The sequence below is a fragment of the Pelodiscus sinensis genome, chromosome 3 (assembly GCF_049634645.1).
Source record: "Pelodiscus sinensis isolate JC-2024 chromosome 3, ASM4963464v1, whole genome shotgun sequence".
Classification (NCBI taxonomy): domain Eukaryota; kingdom Metazoa; phylum Chordata; order Testudines; family Trionychidae; genus Pelodiscus; species Pelodiscus sinensis.
Window position 1 is genome coordinate 21790894 of NC_134713.1, and position 12824 is coordinate 21803717.

A 12824-nucleotide genomic window follows, 5' to 3' on the forward strand; every position below is an offset into this window, starting at 1 on the left:
TCATAAATCCCTAGGATTTAAAGGTGGCTATTCTCTTACAAAGCAATTTCAGGAATCAACTAGAGAGAGCGTCTGCAGAACTAGCTGTCATATGCAAATTTGATACTATCTAGCACAGCTTAAACAAAGACATGAACTGGATGAGCCATTATATTCAACACCCAAATGACATCAAAAGCTAAATATCAGGTATGTACAGCCTACTCTATTATTAAGCACAGACACTAATTGACAGGTTTTTTTTCTCTCCTCCCTTTCTCCCCTCTTTTTCTGCTTTATAAGAACATAAGAATGGCCATACTAGGTCAGACCAAAGGTCCATCCAGCCCAGCATCCTGTCTGCCGACACTGGCCAATGCCAGGTGCCCCAGAGGGAGTGAACCGAACAGGTAATGATCAAGCAATCTCTCTCCTGCCATCCATTTCCAATCTCTGCCAAACGGAGGCTAGGGACACGATTCCTTACCCATCCTGGCTAACAGCCATTAATGGACTTTCACTCCATGAATTTATCTAGTTCTCTTTTAAACCCTGTTATAGTCCTAGCCTTCACAACCTCCTCAGGCAAGGAGTTCCGCAGGTTGACTGTGTGCTGTGTGAAGAAGAGATTCCTTTTAGTTGTTTTAAATCTGCTGCCCATTAATTTCATTTGGTGGCCCCTAGTTCTTATATTATGGGAACAGGTAAATAACTTTTCCTTATTCACTTATAATTCAACTTCTGTGTCTCTTTCTCCATATTTGTCAGCTGAAGAAATGGATTGGACCCCATGAAAGCTCATGATACTATCTATATATTTTTGTTAGTCTCTGAGGACATGTCTGCAGTGGGGAGTTATTTTGAAACAAGGCGAGTGTCCGCACTTCCACGCTGATTACTTCAAAATAATGGGCTTCTTATTTTGAACGAATAACTCCTGCCTGTGAAGAGGAATAATCTTATTTAAAATAGTTATTTTGGGAGTTATTCGTTCAAAATAACTTATTTTGAAATAACCTGGTAGTGTAGACATAGGCTAAAGTGCTACAGGACCACAGCTTATTCAATTTTATTCTCTGTATAAAACAACCTGGCTTATATTTCACTCAATATAATTCTTAATCTCATGTGTTACCTCTAAACAACAGACCATTTATCAGACTTTATTTATACATATTGTTTTTGTCACTTTTCTTCTTCCCCTCATCTGTCAGCTCTTTTCTGCCAAAAAACAATAATGAAATGGAGATTAATGTCTAACGTTAGTATGAATCATGCTAGGGCAGCAAGGAGTCAATGCTTTGTCCTGAAATTGTAATCAAACTACATAAGGGTTCATTTGGTGGCACTATAGACATTGTATAATCTCTTATCAGGCTAGAACTAACCTCTTAGACTATATGAATAAATGATACTTGAATTAGAAAATCTCTTACCTTCTAGATTTTTAATATGCTGCACAAATTCTAATGAATGGTGCAATCAAAATATTTACAAAGATCTTCCAGGGTGAATGTAAACTGTATAGAGTTACTTTATGCAAATAGATTGTGTTCAGTGTCCTCACCACAGCACTTACTCTCTTGCAATTCCTTGGAAATCATTTATTCTTGTTAGCAGGTCCTTCTACACTGGTCTTTCTCAGACTTTTCTTGTTGATGACCATGAGGTCAAATTTTCACGAGACCCTTGCTTTTGTAATAACTATGGGTACATCTACACTACACACCTTTTTCGAAAGATACTTTTGAAAAAGCCTCTTTCAAAAAAGAGCATTAGTCTAGATGTAGGGAAAGTTTTTTTGAAAAGAGGCTACTTTTTTTTAAAAAACCCTGTAGTCTAGACACACCCTATAAGAGGGAGGGAAAGTATCAATAAGAACAGTACATAGTTCACAGAATCATAGGAATGGAAGAGATCTCAGGAGGCCATCAAGTCCAGCCCCCTGCCCAAAGGAGGATCAACCCCAACTGAATCATCCCAGACAGGACTTTGTGAAGCTGAGACTTAAAAACCTCTAGGGATGGAGATTCCACTACCTCCCTAGGTAACTCATTCCACTACTTCACCACCCTCTTAGTGAAATAGTTTTTCCTAATATCCAACCTAGGCCTCCCCCACTGTAACTTGAGACCACTGCTCCTTGTTCTGCAATCCATCGCTACTGAGAACAGCCTCTCTCCATCCTCTTTGGAACCTCCCTTCAGGAAGTTGAAGGCTGCTATCAAATCCACCCTCACTCTTCTCTTCTGCAGACTAAATAAGTCCAAATCCCTCAGCGTCTTCTCACAGGTCATGTACTCCAGCCCCCTAATCACTTTGGTTGATCTCGGCAGGACACTCTCCAATGCGTCCACATCCTTTCTAAAGAGGCGGAGCCAGAACTGGATGCAGAACTCCAGATGTGGCCTCACCAGAGCTGAATAAAGGGATATAATCACTTCTTTAGATCTGACTAATAGCCTTTTATGGACCTAACCTCCATGAAATTATCTAGCTTCTCTTTAAACTCTATTATAGTCCTAGCCTTCACAGCCTCCTCTGGCAAGGAGTTCCACAGGGTGACTACATGCTGTGTGAAGAACTTTCTTTTATTAGTTTTAAACCTGCTATACATTAATTTCATTTGGTATCCTCTAGTTCTTCTATTTAGAGAACAAATAAATAATTTTTCTTTATCGGCCCTCTCCCCACCACTCATGATTTTATAGACCTCTATCATATCCCCCCTCAGTCTCCTCTTTTCTAAACTGAAAAGTCCAAGTCGCTTTAACCTCTCCTCATATAGGACCCATTCCAAACCTCTAATCATTTTAGTTGCCCTTTTCTGAACCCTGCAAACACTGCTTACCCCTTTCTCCAGATCATTTATGAATAAGTTGAAAAGGATTGGTCCCAGGACTGATCCTTGGGGGACACCACTAGTTACCCCTCTCCAATCTGAAAATTTGCCATTTATTCCTACCTTTTGTTTCCTATCTTTTAACCAGTTCTCAATCCAGAAAGGACCTTCTCTCTTATCCTATGGCTATGTAATTTACACAAGAGCCTTTGGTGAGGGACCTTGTCAAAGGCTTTCTGAAAATCCAAGTATACTATATCTACTGGATCCCCCTTATCCGCATGTTTGTTAACCCCTTCAAAGAACTCTCATAGATTAGTAAGAGAGGATTTCCCTTTACAGAAACCATGTTGACTTTTGTCCAACAAATTATGTTCGTCTACATGCTTCACAATTTTATTCTTTACCATTGTTTCAACTAATTTGCCCGGTGTTGAAATAATGAGTACGCTATTCTGACGTCCCTGTAAACAATGTTCCACAAGAATTAAGGGACATTTCAGAATAGCGCTCTATTTAGAAATTAACTTGAAATAAGCTACGCAATTTGTGTAGTTCAAATTGCATAGCTTATTCCGAGCTAAGGGTGCAGTGCAGATGCACCCTTAAAATCAGAATATTTTAAATGAAACTTAAGAGAAAAATGAAAAATAATAAAACCTTTCCAATGATAACTATTCATTGGACTGCTAAGACTTTTCTTCATGACATCAGCATTTAATGTGAATCAGTGTAGCTTTGTAGAACTTGGACATTTTTAGGAAAATATGTAGAAGCATTTTTACTCCTATTTCTTTGATTTTTAAAATAGCAGGTATTACCATCTAGGTAGACAACTGACACGTCATGTGATAATTGATCATCTGTGGTTGGGGTGATTTATTATCAAAATAAAAATCAAATAACAACAGCAATGGCCTTGCAAATCTATCTCTTTCAAAGCACCACCATTGCTTCAGAGCAAAAAAAAAAAAGTAAAGATAAAGTACAGATTTAATTACATTCTGTGAGCTACAATAGCAATAACGAACAAAGCAAAAGGCTTTTCCTATGGAATTAATCACTTGGCTGGGGTTAATGGCCCAAGGCTTTGTTTCAGGCCATCAGTTCTCCTAGCCATTCATTAAGCTCCACAAAATGGTCTTTGCTCTGATAGCTATTGCTTAACTATTTTGTTGGACCATTATAAATGTTATGGTAGAGTCATGATTTAAAATGTCACTTTATGCCAGATTTGACAGAGCATCTTTAATGCATGCTTTGTAAATATGCATTTATTTAGCCTGTGTTGACTAGACACTGCAATTGAAGAAGATAGGAGGCAACTAATTTTGAATGGACCGAGGAACCAACCGTCTCGTTGGGTCCCTGGGCAAGGGAGGGGAGGCTGACTCCATGTTCCCTGAAGGAGAGGGGCCAGAGGCAGGCAGCCCTTAATGCTGCCCACATTTCCGTGTGCCCTCCCCAGCCCTCAGAACTGCCCTGGGGTGTGCCACATAGTTTTCTGACAATGATCAACATTGCAAAGCTTTAATAGACAGCAGTGCAAAGCCTAATGATCTGGACAAACTGCAGAAATGCTCTGAAGTAAATAGGATGAAATTCAATAAGGATAAATGCAAAGTACTCAATGGAGGAAGGAATAATCAGTTCGATATATATAAAATGGGAAATAACTGCTTTGGAAGGAGTATGGCTGAATAATAGCTCTGAAGTACCTAAAAGGGTATTAAATGGTAGAGGGAGAAAAAATATTCTCCTCAACTCTGGTGATAGGACAAGAAGCAATGAGCTTAAATTACAGCAAGGGAGGTTTAAGTTAGATATTAGGAAAAACCCTCTAACTGTGAGGATGGTTGAATACTGGAATTAAAAGCCTCAGGATGCTCTGGATTCTCCATCACTGGAGATTTTTTTAAAAATCTGTCTGTACCTGTCAGCGATGGTACAGATGATGTTTGGTCCTCCAGAAATGTAAGGGAGTGGACTTGATGACCTATTGAGGTTCCTTCCAGTCTTATGACTCTATGACATAGGTGCCTGATTCTCATTTTCAGAAGACATTTAAGAGCCTCAATCCAATGGATAAATGCATAAATGAAATGACAATTTGGGGATTCTGTGCAAAATTTATGAATTTGGTGTGAGATTATAAACTTTTCTGAATGTGTCTTTATCAAGCTGCAAACTCCATTTTAAATGTGAAGTCCTTTGCTTTTTCTCTTTTCCTTCTGCCTCCATGTTGCATTGAAATTCCTGGAGGTAGTGATACAGGGCTGACAAGGGATGCTTGTTACATTTGGATAGTCCCCTATGCAAATATATGCATCCAAGACAACAGGCTGGCTTCTACCCAGAATTAGTTTGTCAGAGAAGAAGTCACCTGGCAACATAGACAGATGGGAAGAGTCTGTGGTCACCTGAGGAAGCAGCTCTATTCAGGGTCTTCATTCATTTTCACCGGTTCAAGCTAGAGAGGAGCGGTCTGCTGCAGGAGCCTAATGAAGAAAGAGAAATACTGCTTATCTGGTGGAAATTCAAAGACTCATAAGGGTCCTCGTAAGTTAGAGGGAGGGGCATTGTGGTCAGGGTGTTGGTTTCCTAGATGATCAGTGCTCTCGTGCTCGATTTCACGAGCAAAGAGCAGAGTGCTGTCCCAGGATCATGTGCAAAATCTGTTTGTCTGTTATATGCTACACCTCTCAGGAATACAGACCACCCACCCACCTGGAGTTTGGGGGAGACCGTGTATAACCAATCAAGGAATCTAAGGGGTCAGCACTAATCCTAGGAGCTAGGTCATTAGAACATGAAGTTTTGATTCTTGAGAGAGGAAGGATTGGCACCCAAGGGTGTCCAAGTGTCAGTGACCTGACCTACAGTTTGAGATAATACCATGCAACTTGCTCACTGTAGGGTAGCTTCTCAGGGGGGAACTTTAAAGAACATCTGAAAAGCCATCCAGTGTTCATTTCTCCATGCTCACTGAGAAGTATGTCCTTTATAGCGCTGGCAGAATGACCTTCTCTTCACTACACTGTGGGACTGGCAGGGGGCCAGCATGCAACCTTCTCAAAATCTACTTGTCATGTCTCCATTTACCTAAAGGACTACGGGGACGTCTTCCTGTGGAAAGACAAAGCAAACAAATACAGGAGGTTTTGCGTGTGTGTGTCTATATATAATTTCAAGTAAAAAAAAAAGAGGGAGAAAAACTATTCTCCTTAACCTGTAAGGGTAGGATAAGAAGCAGTAGGCTTAAATAGTAGAAAGCGAGGTTTAGGTTGCACATGAGAAAATATTTCCTCTAAGCACTGTAAAAAATTGCCTAGGAATGTTGTGAAATCTCCACCATTGGAGATTTTTAAGGGGGGCGGGGGAGCTAGACAAACACCAGTCAGGGACCACATACATGGTGCCATAGGTGCAGGGGTCTGGACTAGATGACCTCTTAAGGTACCTTCCAGTTCTATGGTTTTATATGACACCTAATCTGATGGGAAGTAAAATAATCACAAATATGGATCAGAGTGGATTTAGTATTTGACATTAATTTTGTGCAAATTAACCCTGCAGGCCTCTTCTGAGGGTTAATATGTTAACATTTCTAAAATAGTATGAAGATGTGAAATTCTACATATAGTAAGTCATACGTTTTATTTAACATAGCATAACTAATATTCTTAAACACTATATGAATTTTGTAAGGGCCATCTATCATATATAAATTGAGGGTCAGATTTCTTAAATGAGAAAATCTGCATGTCCCTGATTGGATCTTTAAAAATCTGGTTCTAAACATGTATTTTTTTTATACTTTCTGCTTGCATAACGACAGGTTCTGCTTTATAAGAGTTTCTAAACATGATGCCCTTGATAAGCCTTTCAATGAGCTTTCAGTGGCTAATCAGCAACAACAGACCCACACCTTCTTATGGCTGGTTGTGTAAGACATTGTAATACCAGGTACGAAGTGACAGTGAATCATAAAAATGACATCCAAATAATTGTTAATTAAAAGGAGAGCATAAACAGGATTTTTCAGCAAATAAAAAGTAGATTTTTTTCCTCCTTGCTTCCCTTTTTCTCTACCTAGCAATGAGTGCCATCTGCTGGATGACACAAAAGTTGATCTCTGAGACTGAAAAACAAGCTGTGCCCAAATGTACAAACACACAGTATTGGCCTGGGAACATGCAGTTTCCTCTGCCTGCCAAGGGTGTGTGCCACCACAGGGAACTATTAGCCTGGGGAGGGAGCCAGAGACTGTGTCTGCTCTCCTGCCCTTTTCAGTGGTTGGGAGGGGAATGTGCCGCCTGAACTAAGGGGAAAACCTCCCTTTGACCACCCTCCTGATGCTTACTGAGTGAAGGCCCTTTATCCTGTCTCCCCCAGGGCTGCCTAACTATTCCCCTGATCCATTCCTACCTGTCCTGATGGGACCTGGGGGAAGGTAGAACTTGAACCCATGAACCTGTCCTCTCCAGGCAAATGCCCTATCCCCTAGGCCAAACAGGAACCTACCCCTGCCCACTGACCTTACCTTTGGCCACCCTCCTGATGCTTACTGAGTGGAGGCTCTTTATCCCTCCTGCCCCAGGGCCGCCCTGCTGTTCCCCCAACCTGACCCGTCCCAGCTGCACTGTTTGTTTGTTTCTTTTTTTACTTTCTTTCTTCCTTTCCTTGAAGGAAGGCCTCATTGGCCTGGGGACAGAGGGAGCACAGAAAGTCTCCTTACACTGCCAGGGAGGGCATAGTGCCTACAGGGAACTTCACATACTCCCTCATCCCCTAGCCAACCAGGGTCTGTGGGCAGGGGAGCATTAGAAGTCTTTTGGCCCTGCCCCTTCTATCTGTAACCCTTCTGCCGGGTAGGCCTGGCAGTAACCAGGGCTGGGTTCAATATCTTGGGGCCATCACACATAGAACTGGCTCGAGCCCCCACCCAGTATTCTGGGAAATGCATGCACCCCTGGGCGCCTCTGAGAGGCAATGCTTCCCCACTCGCAAGCACTGAGTCTGAGTGTAGGAAAGAAACATTTAGTGAAACAGAAAGAGAAGTCATACGGCATTAACTTGGGGGAAAACACCACAAACAGAGTTCATAACCCCAAACGTGAGCCAAGCCCCCACCCCAGCCAAGAATAGCCCAAAGTCCAAAAAGTCCAACACCCCAAAGGTCTCTGTCCCTGGTCCGTGCCACCCAGAGTCCCAAAGTTCACCCGCAGGGTTTCACCTCCCAACCCGGGTAGAAACGGGGGTTGGGGAATAGATAGGGGGCACTTTATACGGAACTCCGCCACGCTCCACCAGCAGTCTCGTTCCACACCTCTGGACGCTCCACTGGGCATCTGCCGCCGCTCCACACCACACTGCTGATGGCCGCTCCTCTCCTGCCGCCGCTCTACGCCACGCCGCTGGTTGCCGCTCCTCACCTGCCGCCGCTCCATGCCACGCCGCTGATGGCCGCTCCTCGCCTGCCGCCGCTCCACACCACGCTGCTGATGGCCGCTCCTCGCCTGCCGCCGCTCCACACCACGCCGCTGGTTGCCGCTACTTCACTGGTGCAACAGGTCTGGCACTCAGCCAAACCAGTGATTTCAGCTCTCAGTGATTTCAGCTCTTTAGCCACCAGCTGGACTGGCAAATGAATCCAGCTTTCACTGGACTAGCAAAAGAAAAGACTTCTCAGGGAGTCTGCTTTAGGTCTCTCTTTAAAACAAAGGGGGAAAGGTGCAGGCTGGGCTAGTCTTACAGCTCACACCTGGCAGGTGTGAAGCAGGCTGACTCAAACCTTTTAACCCTTTCCCCCAGCTCTGTTTACTCAACTCTGGAAGGGGGGAGACTTGTTCTTCCGAGACCTCTTACCATGATGATGGTGTCTCTCCTGCAAGCACTGGTGGCATGTTTTACAGTTCCCACATTTAGGGGCAGCATGATTAGTGACCCCCACAACAGTCCCAAATTATATACAATTCTCCACATTCCATTCCAATACTGAACCTTCCATCAGCCCTGGCTGAATGGGATTTACATAGCCACACCTCAGATTCTCTTCTGAGCAGTATTTACATGTCAACAGTTAACAGTTAATTACCTTGCAGAGCTAAACAACTGTAGTGGGCACACCCAGCCCTCCTTTTAGCTGGCTGACAGCAAGCAGCAGTTCAGCCTCTGCTTACATATCCAAAGCCCCGCCCCTTCCGTCCAAGGCCCTGCCCCTTCTGGGGTAGCCCATGACCACTTCCGAAATTTGGAAAGTGGCCTCCCTTCAAAAATTATTGCTCGCCCCCAGACTACACAATCTGCAGCAGCAGGCCTCCAAGCCTGGACTGACAGACTTGAGTTTGTGGGGGAATCACACTGTAGCATTAAAAAATAGCTGTGTAGATATTGGGCTAGAGTTTGGGTTTTGAAGCATGCGGGAGGGAAGCACTTCAGAGCCCATAGTGCTATTTAAAAGCAATGCCTCCACAGCTAGTTCTAAACACAGTAGTGGAAGCCTCATGGGTCCAGTCTATGGACCCAAGACACTTAGGCTACATCTACACTACATGCTTCTTGCGCAAGAAGCCTTTTGTGCAAGAGTTTTTGCGCAAAAACTTCTTGCGGAAGAGCACATCCACACCTCAAAGCACATTGCAAAAGCGATGTGCTTTTGCTCAAGAGAGAGTCCATGCTGCCTGGATGCTATTGCGCAAGAAAGCTCTGATGACCATTCACAGAATGGGCATCAGAGCACCTGTGCTTTTTCCAATAGGGATTTCTTGCACAAGAAACCCCTCTGTAACATCCACATTTGCCTTTTTCTGCAACAACTCTTGCACAAAAGGGAGTTATGCCTCGAAAAAGGAGGTTTACCTATGATGGAAAAAGCCCTCTCTTATGCCGTGTTACTCTTGATTTCCTTGTGCAAAAGCATATTTGAGGTGTGGACACCCCACAGGTTTTTGTGCAAAAACAGCTGTTTTTGTGCAAAAACCTCCCAAAGTAGACATAGCTTTATAGAATCATAGAACACTAGAACAGGAAGGAACCTTGAGAGCTCACCAAGTCCAGTCTCCTGCCCTCAAAGCAGGACCAAGCATTGTTCTTGATAGATGTCTCTCTAACCTGCTCTTAAATATCTCTAGTGATGGAGATTCCATAACCTCCCTGGGCAATTTATTTCAGTGTTTAACCTAATATCCAACCTAATATAAGGTCACACTGGAAATCCACGTAAGAGGAGGGAATTGGATCCAGGTCTTTGGGTAGCACCCTAACCTCTATACCAGCAGCTGTCAAACCTGCAAGTGGGTCATGACTCCATTTTAATGGGGTCAAAAGGACTGGCTTAGACTTGCTGAATGTGGGGGTGAAGCCCAAGGCCCCACTGTCCTGGGCCAAAGCCAGAGAGTTTCAGCCTGGGTTGGTGGGGCCCTGCTCTATCCTGTCTTTCACTCTTATTTGTGACCCTTATGCAGCCATGAGGAATTCAAATGGCATTGTCTTGGAGCATGAAGTTGCATCCCTTCTATAGTCTGGCCAACACTTCCTATTTCATGTTAAGCAAACCCAGAACAACCTCACCTCTTAGCCCCTCTGATAATAACCCTACCATTGCTCATTGTACTTTACAAAAAAACCCAACCATACCTTTGCTCTTTCTATGCCTGCCTGTGTGCTTCTATCATTTCAAGGATCAATCTCCCACTAATCACACCAACCAGAGTCAATCTGCTTCTCTGTGAGGGCTAACTGTTAGGGACAATTAGATTATCTATCATCAATGCTTTTTTGTTCTAGTATCTGGCTGAAGTTAAATAAAAACACTGATGCAGTTCCAATAAATATAAACTGGCAGCATCACATTCAGTGTTTCATAATGATTTACAAAGCAGAATCTGTACTTGCATTTAAACCACAATAAAATGCAAGTAGCCTTTTGCACTACAGAAGATCTGAAAGGAAGCAGAAGTTGTAAAAACAGATTATTTTTAAAGGTTCATATAATTCACGAATTTCTATTTCACTGAAGCTGTAGAAAGGTTACAAGACATATGTACACTCAAACCCTTTTTTCTTTTTCAGGATGGTGTTGGGAACTTTCATTTAAATTATGTTCCTCTGAATACAGGAGACAAATTACTTTTTGAATGATTCATCACAAATAGCAGCAAAACCTTTATTAGCCCAAGTATTTTTCTTGTCCCTTTCAGAAGCTACTGCTGTTTTGACCTTCATTATTCACTTAGCCAGATGCTTCTCTTTCACCTTCAATTTTTTTTGACCTTTTATAAAGTGAAAAAAGTAATGAGTCCTGAAAGAGCAATTTTGACATTAGAACACTCGCCAAGATTCATAAGAGTCTTTTTTTTCTCCCACTCAGAACAGTTTCACTTATGGCTAAGTTATGAATTCCTTAGTCATTTTGGTGAAGCATTAGTCAGATGAGTAGTGACTTTAATGGAACTTCTTGTGGGAGTAACTGCTCATCTGTATGAGCAAGAGATTTGCATTCTGACCAGAGTTTTTTCTGACTGTGTTCTCTAACAGAAAGGGAAGATATCTTCCCATAGAGACAGATGAAGTTTCTACTATCAGTAGTGATATTTGATGGTAGAGCAATGCCTTATCTGGACATTTTCTGAAAGCTTGCATGAAAATATTTAGTCATTTTCAAGCACAGAATTGTACTTATTATTGAAGACCAGTTGGCTAAGCAAGCTATAATGCACAGATAGCAGGAATATACAGTGCTAGGGTCTCTTGTACCACCAGTACCTGAAGCATTACATTAACAGCACTGAAGTCATTTACTTTTACTATACACTAGCTAGCTGGATACAAGCAGTGAGGCATAAAAGTAAAAAATGATCACAAGAAATAAGCAAATAAAACACTCCAGTGCTTCACTTACCAAACAAGGTGGTATTCCAAGAAAAGTGTCTCACCCTAGGCTTCCAACAATGTTCCTGATCACGTCAGGTCAGGATCCCTTCCCCTCCAGCCCAAGGGTGGCTCCTTTTGTCTTCTCAAGAGCAAAGAAAGAGATGAACAGTGATTGGGAGGGGTGCGTATTCTGGGGCATGTGCCTATCATTGGTACAGTTCAGCCCCCCCCCCCCCCCCAAGTGTTTTCAGCTGAGAATAAGGTGACAGTGTGTCTAGTGTGGAAAGGTGCATCCTGAGATCCAGATGGCCTTTGTCTCCTCTGTTTCTCCCTTTGCTGTCTGAGGACTGTTTTCAGCTTATATGTAAATTGGAGGTAGACACCTCACCCCCTTTCCTTGAAGCCTGCTAGACTAGTTGTGTCTTAGGGTACGTCTAGACTACATGCCTCTGTCGCCAGAGGCATGTAGATTAGGCTACCCGACAGAGTAAAATGAAGCGGCGATTTAAATAATCGCCGCTTCATTTAAATTTACATGGCTGCCGCGTTGAGCCGACAAACAGCTGATCAGCTGTTTGTCGGCTCAGCGCGATAGTCTGGACGCTCCCCTGCCGACATCAAAGGGAGTTGTCGACAACCCAGGTATGCCTCCTGGGATGAGGCATACCTGGGTTGTTGACAACTCCCTTTGATGTCGGCAGGGGAGCGTCCAGACTATCGCGCTGAGCCGACAAACAGCTGATCAGCTGTTTGTCGGCTCAACGCGGCAGCCATGTAAATTTAAATGAAGCGGCGATTATTTAAATCGCCGCTTCATTTTCCTATGCCTGGTAGCCTAATCTACATGCCTCTGGCGACAGAGGCATGTAGTCTAGACGTACCCTTAGTGGAACAATGTGAATCTTTTCCTGGCCCCTGTCCTTGCTGAAGAAGAGCCACTTGCTGGGTGCTGGCTCTTCAATGCTTATGGCACCTGGCTGGACCCGGCATCCGCTTGTCCTGTGTCTTTAATCAACAGCTTTACTGTGTGGTAAACACACTTCAGTTGTGATTCCATCTGACATTCAGAACTTTCCCTAGAATGTTGTTTTGTCTATTTTCCCATGATACTATTGACCAGTGAGTTATT

At 43.1% G+C, this 12824-nt stretch overlaps 1 long non-coding RNA gene across 3 annotated transcripts; it reads right to left on the reverse strand.

Moving 5' to 3' along the window:
• Window positions 1–861: 861 nt before the first annotated feature.
• LOC142827564 (uncharacterized) lies at window positions 862–12133 on the reverse strand. Of its 3 annotated transcripts, XR_012902238.1 has the most exons (5): window positions 11724–12133; window positions 8105–8489; window positions 5924–5947; window positions 5205–5319; window positions 862–1200 (listed from the first exon to the last, which is right to left on the reverse strand). It is a non-coding gene; the product is annotated as an uncharacterized LOC142827564 (long non-coding RNA). The 3 variants fall into 3 exon arrangements; XR_012902237.1 differs by lacking the exon at window positions 5924–5947 and having other exon boundaries at window positions 5242–5319; XR_012902236.1 differs by lacking the exon at window positions 5924–5947.
• Window positions 12134–12824: the final 691 nt, after the last annotated feature.